Source organism: Chelonoidis abingdonii, chromosome 1 (assembly GCF_003597395.2).
Source record: "Chelonoidis abingdonii isolate Lonesome George chromosome 1, CheloAbing_2.0, whole genome shotgun sequence".
NCBI classification, from domain to species: domain Eukaryota; kingdom Metazoa; phylum Chordata; order Testudines; family Testudinidae; genus Chelonoidis; species Chelonoidis abingdonii.
Window position 1 is genome coordinate 135,641,895 of NC_133769.1, and position 17,407 is coordinate 135,659,301.

A 17,407-nucleotide genomic window follows, 5' to 3' on the forward strand; every position below is an offset into this window, starting at 1 on the left:
AAGAGCTCCCCCTGTCATTTCAATCTACTGTAAACCCTGATTTGCTCTCCCTCTCTGACCGTTTACTCCCATCCCAATAATATGGAAGTACTATGTACTAAAACTCAATTTTGTACTGTGAGGGGCCGAAATCCTTTCTCCAAAATACACATTCTTCCCTACAAGACTTTTGTCCTAGGCATCCAAACATATCCCTGCCATCTAATACTCATAATATTCCCCCTAACTTCTGCCTTTCTGTTGCTAGCTGCTATTACGGCATTGCCGGCCACCCATCAGCAAGGAGGGTAGAAGACCTGGTGTCCCCTACAACTAGAATTAATGTCATGCCAGGGCTCAAGGTGCTGGTAGACCCAGAGAATGGTGTATTTGCCAGTTTCTCCTGTGTCCTCACCATCTTTTGGCAGATCGAACATGCCACTGTGACAGGTGTGACACTATTCTTGAGAAACCTTATTGAAAAAGCTGATGTATCATTGTTGGCCAGGGATTGTATGTAAGAACAGTGGTGGGTGGTTGGTCAGATTCACTCAGGTTGTAACACCTCCAGACAGCTATCCGCACCTGGAGAGAGGCTCAGATATACTGGTTCATACTGGATTCTCCAAGGACCAACAAACAAAGAAAGGAATTTTGGTTAAATAACCTGAAATAAAACTGATGTGGGGCCTTCTTTCTGATCCTGCAAACAGACAGGGCCTTCTGTCCAACAGGGCCCTGATCCTTAGGGAAGGGTTGGAAGGATTTGGCCTACCGAGGCCCCATAAGGCTGAGGGTGCTCATTGTGAACTAATAGCTATAATGAACTTACTGAAAAACCCTTTGGTGGTAATAACCACCAAGAGCCCTTGTTGGAGTGAGGGGGTGATCGCTGGTAAGTTTATTAGCACACGTTGGTTCTTTTATTGTTTTTCAAATGTTTTCTCAGTAACGCTTTCACCTTAAGAATAAAAGTGCTGGCTTAGAAAGATCCCTGTGGTAACCCACCTGTTTACCATCTCTGAGGAGAAAAGCAAAGCAGGCCTGCTTAGGCAGTCTGACTTTGCTGGGGACTTCACAGTATAGTCAGGGAACTGTGCAGCCTGGAAATTCCCTGGCCAGGAGTAAGACAGATGTGTGTCTCCACCCAACAGAGGTGACAGCTGAAGAGCTGGAAGCCTAGAGTGGGTGTCCTTGCTGGACCATGGAGGGAGAATACAGATGCAGTTACCCTGAAATATGACAGTCAACTCTGCAGTTTATGTTTTCTCTATCAGCCTGCAGAGCTGATGGAGAGAAAGGGTGGTCCAGTTGTTAGTGAGTGCTTTTGGGCTGTGGAAGACCTAGATTCAATTTCCTTCTCTGTCACAGACTCCTTGCATGATGTTGGGCAAATCGCATAGTCTCTGTGTACCTCAATTCCCCATCTGTAAAATGTGGCCAATAGCACTTCCCTACCTCACAGGGTGTTATGAGGATAAATACATTAAATACTTTGAAGCACTGAGATATTGTGGTAATGGGGCCCTAATAAGTACTTAGATAAATAGATATCCTGGAGGTACTTGCAAATCCCTTTTCTGCCCCGAGGGATGTGACAAAAATCCAGTTTCTCTGCATTCTGTGTTTAAAAGGGCTTCCCTCCCTGTCTGGTACAATGCCATTTAGTGCTGTCTTCCTGCACTTTGGGTGATACCCTGTGGTGAGTGGTTCTCAGAACAGGACAAAGTGTAAAATAGAGTACTTAAGAGAAGAGACGGGTCAGAAAACCTTTCCCTTATGTATATCATTATGCACTGAAACACAGGCAAACATCTTTTAAAGGAGCTTTTCATTTTTTTTTACCATGCAAGAATAAAATGGCTATTTTGCCTTCTTCTCCACATCGTCAGCAATGACTGCTGTGATGGAATGTTCTAAACCTGCCATCATTCTCTTTGTACCCCTTTTGGATACAGAGTTTCTACAGCACGAAGCATAGAAATATTGAAGCTATAGAAGGAAAGGAACTGTTAACATCTTCTAGCCCATCCCCTTGTTCCCTGTTGTACCTGCTCTACTACTTTCTGCAGTCTAGTTTTAATCTTCAAAGAGTTTTCCCTCCTTCCCTTAAGAGGCTATTTCAGAGGCTAATAGGTTACAATCTAACACAGGAGTCTGCAACCTCTGGCACGTGGCTCACCAGGGTAAGCACCCTGGCAGGCCGGGACAGTTTATTTATCTGCCGCATTGACAGGTTCAGCCGATTGCAGCTCTCACTGGCCATGGTTTGCCGTCCCAGGCCAATGGGGGCAGCGGGAAGCTCCGCGGGCTGAGGGATGTGCTGGCCGCGGCTTCCCGCCTCCCCCATTGGCCTGGGATGGCGAACTGTGGCCAGTGGGAGCCGCGATTGGCCGAACCTGCCGACGCGGCAGATAAACAAACTGGTCCAGCCCGCCAGGGTGCCAGAGGTTGCCGACCCCTGATCTAACAGGTCACACTGTTAAGAGGTTCCTCCTGACACTTCATAGTTAGACCCACCCTACACAGTTCTGCTCTCTTCTTCATGTTTATGTCTTTCATATGTTTGGAGATGATATGTCTCCCATCTTAGTCACAGTGAGGCAAACTGTACATATTTGTCTCTTTTGAAAGTCATGAATCAATCATTCATGCCCTCTCTTTGTTGTTGTTACTCTTCTTAGAACTCCCAACAACTTGTCTAGTATCGCGATGCTCAGAATTGAACACAATATTCCAGGTGCTGTCATACCAAAACCAGGTAGAGAGGAACTCTGACATCCATGCTCCATAATGCAAAGCATTCTCTTTTTTGGGTGGTGGGAAAAGAGAGACTTTTAGAATAGTTGGGCTCTATTCATCAGAGTTGCCCAGTACCTGCAGTTCCAACATACTTCAAACGCAGTTGCAGGTACTCTGCGCTCTACAGTTTCCAGCCCTTAGTGGTTTTTAGGGTCCAATTGGCTCGGATGAACTTCAGTGCTTTTTAACAGTAGTAGTATTGTACAGCATTGAAACATGTCCATCTTCAGCCAGTGAGGTTGCTTGCTTCTTTAAACATGCCAGTGGTCCCTTGCTGCAGCAGTAATAATAGACTGTTCCATTGCCCCTGTGGATAGGAGAGAGGGGTCGCTAATTTTAATTCTCTACAATGAAAATATTAACGAGAAGTATTTTAATATCCGGAAGTGCGTTGTATGCATCCAGTTCATCTCTCTTTGCATTAAGTAGTTGAATTCTTGATTCAGTTGAGACCAAACCATTTGCTTTTGCATGGTTATGAACTCCTCATGGTCTCACCCAAATTGCCCATATGATGTCACTACTCTGTGAAAAGAGATTTTGCTTGATCTGTTTATTAACTAAGCCATAATGTGTGGTGATGAGTAATACATTTAAAGGGCTGCTGGGTCTGATATATACTGAAACAAAGCTGAGGCATTTACCAGATCTCAAATCCGTTTAGTTTGAGTGTCCTACTACTGATCACTCATATGCATCATTTGTTTTTAAGAACAACTGATTCAGTTTTAATTTTATTTTTTTTTAAGGAAAGCAGGAAACAGTTAGGAGATGGGTGAGAGACAGTCACACTGCCACAGTTTCATGGGATCCATTTTTCTATGTAATGTCTATTAATTATGTTTCTCTATTTATTAATCCATTGGCACCTGTTAATTATTCTATAATTTTGGCTAGTGGTTGGAAAAGCCAATTCCAAGTGTTAGACATATGGTTATTTAGTGACTAGAATCTTCAGTGCATTGCACTGTAAGTATATAGAAAGAAAGGAAGAAAAAAAGTAAAAGAAAACCCTTCACCCTAAGCCATATTTAGAGCAATAAAAATATTTGCTTTGGAAGGATCCTTGTGGAACAAAACTGGTTGACGCACATTCAGTGAAATAAAATAAAAGCTACATACAAGACAAAGGGGTTTTGAGAGATGCCTAGAATGTTAAATTAATGACTCTGGAACTAAGCCTGGTCTCACTGAAATTAGTGATTAAACTCCCATTGATTTTAACCGGACTTGGATGTGACCCTTTGTGTAATCTTTCTCAGCCATGTGCTGATTGGCTGGTTTGCCCATTCCCTCATAGCCACTTAATCTCAGCCTGGCTCCACATCTGCTCCTTGTACACGCTTACACTCCTCTGCCCTGTCTTCCTTATACCTTTTCCTTCCATGGCCCCTTTCCCATCATTTCTCTGTCTGTTTAGCTAACCCACTTCTAACTAAACTTCAACCCACACCAAAGAAAAATGTCCTGGCATTACCATGACTTTTGATGCCATTGCATTGTTCGTTGTGTTAGACCCCTGCCCTGACCCAGTGCCTGTCTTGATTAGTTAGATTGTAAATTCTCTGGGGCAGGGACTTTGTACTATTCAGTGATTATACAGTGCCTCGCAGAATGGGGCCACAAGTTTGGCTGGCCCCTAAGCACTGCTGTACTAAACATGATGAATAATTTATTGGAGAAGGAATATGTTTTAGTGATTAGCTCATGGGACTAGGAGTCAGAGGCTCCTGGGTTCTATTTCTGGTGCTGCTGCTGAGCCCCCCAGGCTATATCTACACTGCATTGTACACACAGTTGCGTGGGGCCCGGGCCTGGTGGGGACTCGATGTTTCCAAGCCTATGCTTGAGCGTCCACAGTGCACTGTCAACCTGGGTTTACAATTGCAGGACCTGGATCTTACAGCCATGCTAATGAATCCATACTGTGCTATGCAGACCTTTTGACTCAGGTCTTCGGCTTGATCTGTGACCACACTGCAAAATGACAGGGCTTGAGCCAGAGTCACAGAAGGACTCAGGCTGTAAGTAATCCACCCACCCTCTAGCAGCGTCCTAGGTCACAGGTACTGAGTGCTTCCTGACTGGAGTCAGACTGATTTGTGTGTGGATGGAAGTGGGGCTTGGGCTCAAGCCTGATTCAGAGCCTGGCTCAGTGTGTAATTTAGCATAGACATCCCCCCCGAAATTAAGCGATTTAACCAAGAAGGCTCTGTGCTTCATTTTCCCCATTTGAAAAACGAGGATTATACTGTAGCTCACACAGGGATAGATTTTCAAAGGCCCAAATGGCAGTTAGACGCCCAACTGAGTTTGAAAATCTCCCCCAGGTCTGAGGTGAGACTTGATTAATATTTGTCAAGTGCTTTGTAAAAGGCTCTGTAGACTGAAGAGTAGCAGTATCATAGGGCTTTGTCATACAGTACTTGTTTATGTAATAAAAATGATACGTTTATCATTTACAGAAAATAACAGAATATTGTTTAGGCAGATATGCTACTATTTTGCACTTCTCTCTGCCATTTTCAAAACACTGGACAGATATAAATGAATTAAGCCACACAACTACCCTCAGATATAGGAGGAATAAAGCTCTGAAAAGTAAAGAGAAAAATGCAGTGCTTTAGTGCTGTCCTATAGGAATGGCAGCGCTAAATCAATATAGAAGAGATGCCATTTAATTTGCAACAAGCTTAGCAGGGCAGCTCTTTGCTAGGGTTGAGCAAGACTTCATTATTGGCCCAGTTGGGAAAACTGTGACCTATGGACCAGGAAGATCTTCATTTGAATTTCCTCTGGAGTAACATGTGGACATGAGTAGTGAGTTGAACCACCTTGCCACTGGGGATGCCACCATGGGCCTGATCCAGTGCCCATTTATGTGTGTCACCATTGACGTAAATGGGCGCAGAAGTAAATCCCAAATTGGTTCCATCTCTTCTAGTATTAGCCACCAGGGCAGATGCATCACAATTAAAATTTAAAAAATGGGGGTTGGAAGGCGTTGTGAGCAGGCTTCTGCTGTTCAAGCAAGTAGTTTGCAAATACACATTGTTGTTGTCTCGCGTGCTTGTGACACAAACCCAGTTAATGCTGTGGTTATCCAAATTGAAATGCATAGAAAGACACATGCCATCTTCATTCCCCTCTTGGCCCAGTGGGAGCTCATAGGGCAAAGTTGGGAGGGGATAGGAGCCCTGTGTTTCAGAGCACAGACAACTGGCTGCTCAGGACCAGGGGTGCCATGCCAATCTGTTGCACACATGGACAGTCTCACCACTGAGTTTTTAGTCTTTTAAAAGCAGACATGCACACACAAATCTCTCTTCACAGAGGAAAGAGGGTGTTATCACTTTAATTTGGGATTCAAGCAGTTCGCTTGTGAAATTCCCCTAGAAAGTGTGAGGAAAAATCAGAAGCAAAAGTAGCAGGACATTTATGGTATTACTGGGCTTAAAGCATTTTTAGCCTTGTCTTAAAGCGATGATGTCAAGTTCAGTGAAACCTAAAATTAACTTGTTCTTCCCCTTCCACCCTCATATGTCTCTGTATATTTTTTACATTTGTGTTTTATAAAACAAATGCTTCAGGCCTCATTTTTTCCTAAGAAAAATTCAGTGTCAGCAGCTCAACACTCACAAATAACCTTATAATAAAAAAAGAAACAAGAAACTGTGTGTAAGCCATGACTAAGGGATCCTTCAACAACAAACCAGCGTGTGGTAAGGAACCCTTCAATAACAATAGAGCACACATGCTATGGCCACCCGTCAATAACAAATAACTTGTGTTATGAGCAGCCTTACAAGGTCAAATGAGCATGCACTGCCCAGCACTCACAAGCAGCTGTATCATAACAGACTAATGCACACATGATATATGCAGGCAGGACAATCTGTGAGGATGAACTAAACTCCAGTATCAAGGTTTCAAGGGTAAATATTAATAACTGAGCTTTTAAAAGTTATGCAGAATATCTTACATGTCCTTTTTAATGGTTGGGTTTATTTCTGCCATATACCTAGGTCCTTATAGAGCCCCCATCTCCATAGCATCGGAGTGCCTCACAAGTATTAATGTATGTAACACAGAACTACGAGGCTGAGAGACATTATTATTCCCATTTTAAAGATGGGGAACTCAAGAGCAGAACCATTCAGTGACTTACCCAAGGTCACATGGGAATTCTATGGTTGAGCTGAACCCATATCTCCTGAGTTCCAGTCCACTGCCTTTACCCGGACACTATTCTTCCCCAGTCCCTTTCCAAAAATGTACGCTAGGCAAGAGCTTACGCACAACAGCTGAACACACAGCATCGTTCTTTTACGTAGCTGTGGCTTTTCAATTGAATGGTGCCAGCAATGTGGGGGCAGCAGTGGAGCATGCAGTTGCTGCCTGGCCCTTCCACTCCTGCTTGGTACATTAGCCAGCAGTGAAGTAATTAAATGAAAGTTTAGAAAATGCACACAAAGTTCCCAGTTCTATCCTCAGCTGCCTGCACACAATTCCCATTCAAGTTAGTGGACTTCCACACATGTCCGTGAGGGGAGAATTTCTCCTGTGGTGCTTGAGGGTGACATTACCCGCTTTGAATGTAGGTTTTGCTTTATGCAGACCCAGCGGTGCCTGTAAACGCCTGCAATTCATGTTTTAAAAAAAATCTGAACGTATGAGTCATTTTATAGAACTGGGCTGTAGTTTATGGTGTTGAAGGTTAATAAATAGCTACTAATGGCTGGGCTTTCCAGAGTCGGAGCGCCAGGGATATTCACTTGGCACCACTTCTTTGCTTGTGAATCTTTTTAAAAAATTTAAGACGGGGCTAGCACTGACCTGACAGGTTGGTTACATTTGTTTAGTGCATATGCCTGACAGGGTTCAATCTCTGTACACTCATCCACTGAAAGCTAGGCCTGCCTCATATTTACAGCAGGGTCAAGCAGGTATTCAACACTTAAATAGAATAGAAAATGGAAGCTCTGAATTAAGAATCGACCAGTTGCATTAAATGTGTCCATTCTGGTGAGCAGCTTGAACCCTAAGGGCTTGGCTACACTTGCAAGTTGCAGCGCTGGTGAGGGGGTTACAGCACTGCAACTTACCAGGTGTCCACACTTACAGAGCTCAGCCAGCGCTGCAACTCCCCTTGCTGCAGGGCTGGCTGTACACCTGGTCCGCTGACGGGCGTAGCGATCCAGGTGCTGATGCAAAGCGCTGCTTTCATGCAGGTGTGGACACTCACCAGCGCTGTATTGGCTCGCAGGTATTACGGTGAGGTTATCCCACAATTCCTGTATACACCAAAACTGGAAGGTAACTCCCCGGATGCACTTATCTAAAAAACAAACACGCTGCCTCTTTGGGGCTTTTTGCACCCCCAAAGCAAGCGAGCGAGCCGAGGCTTTGGAATGTTCACAGCTGTTTGTCTTAGGAGACAAACGCACGGCGGGGGGGAGGAGGGGAGCGGAGCATTGGAGAAGCTGCTTATCTGGTCTGAAGCCTTTTACATTATAAAGAGTGATTGGAGAGAGGGTGGGGGAAATGGCGAAATTATGCAAAGGCAGGGAGCTGTCACAAGTGTCTGCTCCAAAAATCTACTCTCTCTGTCCTCCCCCGACGCTACCTGTCACACTCCACCCCACCCCTCATTTGAACTTGCAAGGCAGGAGCTGTCACAGTGTCGCTCAAAAATCCACTCTCTCTGTCTCCGCAGGCTCCCTGTCCACTCCACCCCCACCCCTCTTTTGAAAGCACGTTGCCGCCACTTGCCGCTGGGATAGCTGCCCACAATGCACCACTCCCAACAGCCCGCAAATGTGGACACACATGCCAAGCGCTGGCCTACAAAGCTGTACGACCACAGCTGTAATACCAGTGCTGCAAAATGTAAGTGTAGCCCATGCCCAAAGCAAACGAAACTCCTTCTCTTGAATTTGAAGGCTCTGGCTTTCTCAGGAGGTTTTGCAGCAGTAGAAGGAGGCCTGATGAATCTTCCCTGAGCTGTAGTAAATTGCTCCAACCACTACTGCTGTTTTTGACTCAGAGCAGCTAACCCTTGCCATAGGGGTTGCAGTGGATCCTTGTAGCTGCAGCTCCCACTGGCAGGTTAATTATTATTGTGGTTTCACAATAATGTGTGAGGCACTATGTACGTACCTAAGAAACATGACCTTTCTCCTAAGAGCAAACAATCCCCCTCAGCTGCCCTATCCCCCCTTGTAAGCATACTGACGGTGTGGAACCCCTGTGCAGCTGCTCAGGTGAATGGCACTCGGTTCCACTGCCTGTGGATGGGGTGGGGGTGCGGGGGGGCGGGAGGGGAGGTAGAAACAAGGAATGGGGGAGACATTTTTAAACACAATTAGCTGATACAAAACTGTACCCAATTTGTCTTGATCTGCACTAACTGGTCAGTCGCAGTCATTGTGTGTGTTAACTCGGCTCTTTACCACAGTGATTAATTGTGATGACATTTTCTAGTGAAGATATGCCCTAAGTGCATAAATAGGTGGGAAGGAGATGCTGTGTGGTTAAGGAATGGTGCTGCATGTACTAGAGAAAGAGGGTTTTTTTAAAAAACTTATTAATGAGTTCTCAGCACTTTTCTCTTTCAGTGCTTTGGAAGGATTTTATGTTTCCCTCAGGTGTCTTAAAGGCTTCTAGCTTGCAGTGCGGACCTCCCAGTGGGGCTGTGACCTGGTCAGAAGCACTGACTCTTTTTATTTTAAACCCACCAGCAACAAAAATACATAGTATATTTTTGAAGGGAAATTTCCTTTTTGGGTTTTTGTGCCTCTGAAAGAATTTCCGATGTAGGCAGACAGTAATTCCCAGCTACATGCTTCCTGATAAGGAAGCAGTTTCAATAAATGCAGCTAAAAATAACTACCTTTTTTATTTTAAAATACTTCAAGAGCTTTGTTTACCCTTTCTTTCTGTTTGCTGAAAGAGGGGTTGGCTTAGGATCGGAGTTTCAGGTTTGTCACCTTTGGCATCCATAGATCTACAACTTCAGATTCTAATTGCATTGACTGAGTCTTTTATCTTTACAAGGCAGATAAATTGACTGATGTGAAGTTTAGAAGGTGTGTGTGTCCATCTTTTCCACAAGATCTTAAAAACCAATGTTCAATCACCATTGCATGGGGGACATTGAAGACCCCAGGGCACTTTTCACACAAGCAGACATTTGTCCAGTGTTTTGAGGAAAACTCATCCTGCCTTTGCTGTGTGCTGGCTTAAGCTCCAGAGGTGGCTGAATTTTGGTGCACCTTTATGTATATAGTTTCTTAAAGTGCTTCATGGTCTTTCAGAATGAATGACACTATATAAATGTCCATTATTTTTATGTATTTTGGAGGTACCACATAGTGGCTCCATAGTTCTGGCTTAAATAGGTTTAAAATTGGGCGTCCATTCCTGTTTTGTTCAGGGCCACCCAGAGGGGGGGCAAGTGGGGCAATTTGCCCTGGTCCCTGCAGGGGCCCCGCGAGCCCTGGCCCGGCAGTGGTCCAGGTCTTCGGCAGTATTTCAGCAGCGGCGGGGGGCCCTTCAGTGCTGCCGAAGACTCAGAGCGACTGAAGGGCCCCCTCACCGCCGAAATGCCGACAAAGACCCGGACTGCCGCTGGGTGAGTACAAGCACTGCAGCTCCCGCACTTTGTCCCAGGCCCCCTGAATCCTCTGGGCAGCCCTGGTTTTATTCTAAAAGTTGGTTTCCGATTGGTGTGGAATTTTGCAGAGTTCATTTTTAGGCCTTTTGATTTTCTTGTCTAGTTTTTGTTTGGTTTCTCTTCATAATTTTTAATAGGAAGTCCGTGAACTTGGGCTCTGGGTGAAATTTGTCCACAGCAGTCCTACTTTTATTGTTGACCAACATATCTTATCAAACGTTGTCTGTCTATACAAAACTTGATAGAGAGGGGACCCTGAGGGGACTCTGATGCAATAGGTAACTTTAAAAAAAAAAAAAATCTTTTTTAAAGCTGGATTTACGGTCACTTTTACATATTGTTCATGTTATGATGGAAAATGTCTGGACTGTGCACACAAACTTTATTGTTTTATGGGGTTTGGGCCCACATGAAACCATCTCCCTCAGGAGCTACACTTCACTGTCAGATTTTATCCTACACTAGAGAAAGGTTCACGTTGTGCTGCTGACACTGGAGAGCTGAGGTGCGGCTGTTGATGGATAAAATATAATCTGTCAGCAGCTGCACTTCTACAGCCCTCCCACCTCCCCTTTAAGCATTAAAAAAACCTAGGAAATTAATACACAAAAAACTTTCCTGTGAAGCAGTTAAAGCTGCTACACATAACATACCAGACACAAACCAACAGAAATGAAGTGAAAAGGTAAGCTACTTTAACAGCACATACCTTCCACTTATTCCACCCGCGAATAATTTACCATATGCACTACTATTCTACATCTCAGACCATGCAGTGCAACCTTAACTCTGCCCAACTGGGCATACCAACCTTACATCACTCCCTTATACTGCCCTTCTGCTCACAACCCTGTACCAAAATACTTTCTCCCAACACAACCAGCTACTACATCAAACATCCACAAATGCTAGCGTTGTTGGGAAAATAATCTGGTCAAGGGGTGCTTGCAGGAAGGGAATTAAAGGGGAGCACAGTTAAGGAATGGAAGGGGTCAGACCTATGAGATCATCCTGCTCATCCTACTAGTAAGGCAGGGTTGTTCTCTACAGCCACATACCAGTTCACCAGACTAAGACCTCACCTGCACTGGTCAGCACCATTCTAATTTCTCCTTTCCCTGCAGCCTGCAGATAGCGATGGAGGGGAGGGGTAGTGAGGGGTGTTGGCCAAGTATCAGTGGCAAAATCCTGAAGCATATCTTGGAGTGCTTTGTCCAGTCTAGTTCTTCATAGACCGGACTAAAGAGAGGTGAGTGTCTCTTTCCTTTCACTTGTTTATTTCAGGAGGTAAGCCATAAGTATTGGCTTTGATGGACTCAGCATTGACTGGGTGCTTTTGTATCCCTTTTGCAATACACAGGACACTTCCTGCATTAAATAGTAGTGGCAAAGCCATTGGTAAGACTTCCTAGGCTCTGTGACTGAGGGTTAAATGAGCAGTTCCAACAGGTTCATCCAGCAGCGACTAGATCAAATAATTTCCCTTCTCCTCCCCCTCAGCTACTTCACAGGATGATATGACTTGTGGCCAACTCCTACCCAAAAAGGCATTCAGCTGCTGTCAGAGCCCCTCCTTTTGGCCTGTTGGTCCTGCTCTGGGCTGGCCCCGAGCCCAACATATTGCACAAGGGTGCAGCTGCTGGTAGCTCCCTCCTTGACCTCAGCCTTCTTTATTCACTGAAATGCCATCCAAGGGCTGAGCACTGTCCCTTTAGACAAGTTCCTCATGTAACCTGTTGAGAATATAGTCTATTTAAAAAAAAAAATACCTGAAGCTTTTTACCTTCTGGCTCCTGTGCTTTGGGGCTGCACCGAATAGGCTGATCTGCATGTACAGGCCATACCATGCCTCCTCAACTGGCCCATGGAACATGCACAATTAATACGGTATTAATTAATTATGGGGAGAAGCTGCTGCTGGCACAAGAACCAAGGCTTCCAGTTCATAAAGTGAATGCTTTGATGCTGAGGTTTAAAGAATATTTCCATCAGCTCAAGCCAGCAGAAAGATCCTGTGATATTTAAACCCTCCCTCCTTTCAGACTCCAGAGTTCAGAGTCCTGCTACCCTGGGAACAAAAAAAAAAAGGGGGGGGGGAGGAGAAGAAGGGGTGTTTTGCAAAAACACAGTGGAGGATGTTAGCCAGTGCTGAAAACATTTATGCTGGACTGGGAATGGGAGTAGGGGTTGGTGCTGCAGCCCTAGTGTAGAGGAAATAGATACCTGCTGAATGAAAATAGAGGGTGAAATCCTGGCCCATTGAAATCAGTGGGAGTTTTGCCATTCAGTGAGGCCAGGATGTTACCCAGAATTCTTCACTTCCCTGCATAACTGCTGCTTTAGACAATGACTGTGGGAAGAAAGGTCATGTGGGTCTTGTGCAATATTCAGAAGAATTTCTCTCTTCCATATTGCAGAAGGAAGCAGCCCTGATTCAGGCAGGTCCACAAACCAATTACTCGTTTCAGTTCTGCCACTTAGTGTGGCTTAAAGGATTTCCTGATGTGGAAATCTCCCTTGATGTATGAAGGTTCCTCCTTCCTGCTCTCTCTTTCATTCTGATTTCTTCCAAACAATCTGTCTCCATCAGTGTTTAACCCCTCACTGGCTTTCACTTCCTCAATGGGCCTCGGGGAAGGCAGCTTGTCAAAACCACCCTCTGTGTGCAGATACTTCTTGTTCCCCTATTTTTGTGTGTCATGCTTCTGACTTTGTATCCAACTTCCTTGGAAACTTCCTGAGTGACTGTATTGCCTCTGGGCCATTAGGTGCATTATTCTGGGTAGTCACTACTGTGTTGTTGTAAGTCTAATTAATCATTGGGGCATCTTGATCTTTTTTATGGGTGTATTGTTTTTACTACTGTTTAAAGCTAAACAAATAACTATTGATACTCAGAGATAATATGTATCATCATTACTGAACCTATAAGACCCAACTCACTATTGCCCTGCACTTTGTGGTGGTGTTTGCATCATTACAAAGTAAGCATAAAACACTACTGGATCGTCATGGTCACATTTTATACCCACTTTGCACCGACAACACTCATAGCAGAAATGGTGAATAGGGACGTGTTGCAGTAGAAGTTAGAGGCCCCAGTCAGGTTGGAGCCCATTTTGCTGATGCTATGCAAGCATAGTAAAGAACAATTTCTGCCTGGCAGAGTTTAAACGTGATGGTCCCTGATCCTGCAAACCCTGATACCCATGCTTAACTTTAAGCCCATAAGTAATTGCATACGAATCGGTGGGACCGATCATCTGTGTAAGTGTTTGCAGAATTGGAGCTTACATTAAGACAAGATGCAACAAGCTAGTATGAAAAATAAGCAGAGGGGCTGGAGAAAGACAATTAAGGGAACACCTACAGGAAGGTATGGTTAGGTAGACTGGATATGTTCACAATTGACACATCATCAGTAGATCTCAAAGTCCTTCACAATCTTTTAATATATTTATCCTCACAATACCCCTGTGAGGTAGGGAAGTGTTAGCATTGCCATCCGAGACACAGAGGGGCTATGTGACTCTCTCAAGGACACACAGGAAGTCTGTGGTAAAGCAAGGAATTGAACCCAGGTCTCCCAAATCCTAGGCTAGAATGAACTAGGTGGTTGCCTTCCCAGACCTACTGGATATGCAAAATGAAGGTAGAAATATCTTGTTTACAAGTCTTCCCATGAGAGTTCTGATAGCATCCAGTTGGGCCTGGGTTACTACAAGAACACAGACCCTCAGTCCCTCACACAGTCTGTTGATACTTTGGGACAGAACTTGGAGATGCAGCAGAAGTGCACAAAAATTAAAGTTTCTGAAAATCCAAAGTTTGGGTTTGAGTTTTTGTAGAAGTTTCTAATTTTATCTCAACTGAGTCACCCGTCCATCACTATGTATATATATGTAGGGATATCTCTACACAACAAAGAAAAACCCACTGCACCAAGTATCAGAGCCTTGGTCAATAGACTCAGGCTTCCAGGGCCAGGCTATGGTGCTAAAAGCAGCTGTGTAGACATTCCCATTTGGGTTGGAGCCCAGGTTCCAAGACCCACTCCACTTGCCAGGTTTCAGAGCTGGGCCCTAGCCAGAGTGGTAACGTTTACACTGCTATTTTTAGCTCTGCAGCCCAAGCCCTGTGAACCAAGTCAATTGACCTGGGTTCTGAGACTTGGTGCGGCAGGCTTTTCTTTGCAGTGCAGACACACCGTAGGTGTTCAAACCCCTCAGCAATAAGCCTGGTATAAATGCCTAAAAAGACAGATGTTATGTATGCATGCACTGTTTATTACACTTCTTTCTCTTCAGCTCTAATTAGCACCTACTGCATGATATAACCATTTATCTTGTACATATTTGACAGATTACTGCACTTGCTCAAAAACACTGTTCTTTCAAAAAACATGGTGGATACTGCATGGACATTTCCCACATTAACTCTCCCAAAAGATTCAGAGTGCCATCATAGCTAAAATTACTATTATTATTTTGCATATGTAAAATATGCACTGGAGAGTGAAAAGTTACTGTGTTTGTGAAATAGTGTTTAGATTTCAGCCGGTATTTCACCAGAGATCGTCTTCAAATTGGGCATTATAGCGTATGCTGTACAGTGGAGGCTCTAGGTTGAAACTGTAGGTGACGCACTGCAACTTGCCGTCACTGCACTTTGTGTGTGCTCATTAGTTGAGGATGCATTAAAAAGTACCTGATATTTTTCTGGGGCTTTTACTGAAGGCCCTCTGTTGCTTTGAAGCCTTTTAATGTAAGGCCTGATTTACACACCATTTCTGTACTACTTTAAATACAACATCTTACAAACTGACATACTTAAATTGGTATAACCTTGTAGTGTGGACACAGTATACCAGTATAAAGGTCCTTGTTGTATTATCCCAGAATAACTGCATCCACTGTAGGGGGTTGTACTGTTGTAACTCTATTGTTTCCTAAATCACTATAGCTAAAGTGGCACAAAACCTGTGGTTAGACCAGCCCTAATGTGCACATGTGCATTATCCTATCTGGGGCACGGGAACAGCTAGCTGTACTTTGTGGATTTTGTCATCTGGAGAAGCAGGATCCATGTCTTCCTTTGTGTCTATACAGCACCTAACATATCCTTACTATTTGAAATAATAACCCCCTGTTTAATTAACAGCTCTGGATCCAGATGCCACCTAGCATTGGGATAAAAGTAACTCTCCTATACTTTAATGTTATTGTCTTGTTTGTGTGGTGGCAGAGGCCCATGTTCTCTGATGGCAGAGCACTCACTGATACAGTCGTGGGGACCACTACACAGGAAAATCTCATATCCAGAAGGAAAGCTGGGGGTGGTCCATCAGAAAGATAAATAAATACTCAGTGTGGGAAACTCCTTGAAATATTCACATGGTTTTATGTTACATAGTGAACCTCCCCTGGCTTCAGGTTTAACCCACATTAATCAAAGGATTCTGTTGGTCAAAAGTTAGCTGAAGTGCTCAAACCTTTCAAGCAAACCTGGGCTGATTTTATGCTTTTGCACCAAAGTTGTCAGAAATAGACAGTTTTGACACACAGACCAGGTGAAACACAATGGTTTTGAGCGAGATTTTTTTGAGATATCGAGTTCATTCAAACCCAGTCCTCGGTGTGACACTTGGCAGTGCAAATGGAGCATGCCCAAATTGATACCAAAGAAAAAGCAATATGGCCAAATTTCATGCTACCTTAACCCTGGGGTCCTACAGAGAGCTGGAGAACTTATAGGACTTAGTGAACATTCCAGTAGTCACTACTGTATACACTAACGGTCTCATCTGCACTGTCATTTCTATTTTGTTGGGAACCCAGTGACTACAGCAGGGGTTGGCAAACTATGGCACATGTGCCGAAAGCGGCACGCGAGCTGATTTTCAGTGGCACTCACACTGCCCGGGTCCTGGCCACCAGTCCGGGAGCTCTGCATTTTTATTTAATTTTAAATGAAGCTTCTTAAACATTTTAAAAAACTGATTGACTTTACATACAACAATAGTTTAGTTATAGATTATAGACTTATAGAAAAAGCCCTTCTAAAAATGTTAAAATGTGTTACTGGCACGCAAAACCTTAAATTAGAGTGAATAAATTAAGACTCGACACCCCACTTCTGAAAGGTTGCCAACCCCTGGACTATACTTTGGGTCTCCAATTGTCCCTTGGGTGCTAGGGCAGTAGTATGAGTTCCCCCAGGCTCCCACCTTGCCCAACATGAGCTATATTTTAACTATGACAGGTGACTATGGTGTTTGTGCTGGGGAACCTGCTTACAGTAGCTGTCCAGTGTAGACATCATGTGAGCGTATATATTTTGTGTTGTGTGTGTGTGAGAGAGAGACAGAACCTGAAAGGCTGTTTTAGGTGATAATTAACTCGGAAACTAGAGATCATGGATAAAAGGGAAGGAGGGAATTTGCCTTCCAGCAGTTCTAACAAAAATATAAATCAATTGAAGAGGCAACAGGGCAGGTTATTCGGTGAAGGAAGGAACTGGAGAGAATGCAGCCAGCCAGCTGCTGGAATTTGGGGTTCAAAAAGCAGATCTCTGGGGCAAACTGACTTAAGCCTTAGAAAAAGAAGATGAGGTAAGGAGTCTCAGAGTTAAGATGCACAGGCCTCCAGTGGATCATATGTTCCCCTTATATCTTTCTTTGTTCCTTGGTATCTAATCTTTTCCCTTCAGTGTCATGGAATATGAAATAGTGTAATTAAATTGGTTCCTATTACTCAGCCATTATCGGCAATCTGAGTGGGGACGAGATCCAGTTTAATCCTAGTGCCCTGCTTATAGCCCTATCTCCTCCATCCAATACGTAATTTCAAGTTCAGCTCCACTTCCCCTATTGCTCAGACCCCAGCCTGCAGGCATTTCAGTTTCCTTGTCTCAGTCATTTTTTCAATTACTGTTAACTGTTACTTGTGATTT

The 17,407-nt window shown here is 44.1% G+C and overlaps 1 protein-coding gene across 5 annotated transcripts in view; it reads left to right on the top strand.

The window, feature by feature from the left end:
* The window catches only part of ETV6 (ETS variant transcription factor 6), a 181,895-nt gene that overhangs the window by 64,104 nt on the left and 100,384 nt on the right, over positions 1-17,407 (top strand). Inside the window, exon 1 of one of the 5 annotated variants that reach the window (XM_075070536.1) lies at positions 11,687-11,705. The exons of the other annotated variants lie outside the window; for them this stretch is intronic. The gene's annotated coding sequence lies outside the window, so the exon portion shown is untranslated. Of the gene's footprint in view, positions 1-11,686; positions 11,706-17,407 lie in introns of those variants that run through there. 5 annotated transcript variants of the gene reach the window in all.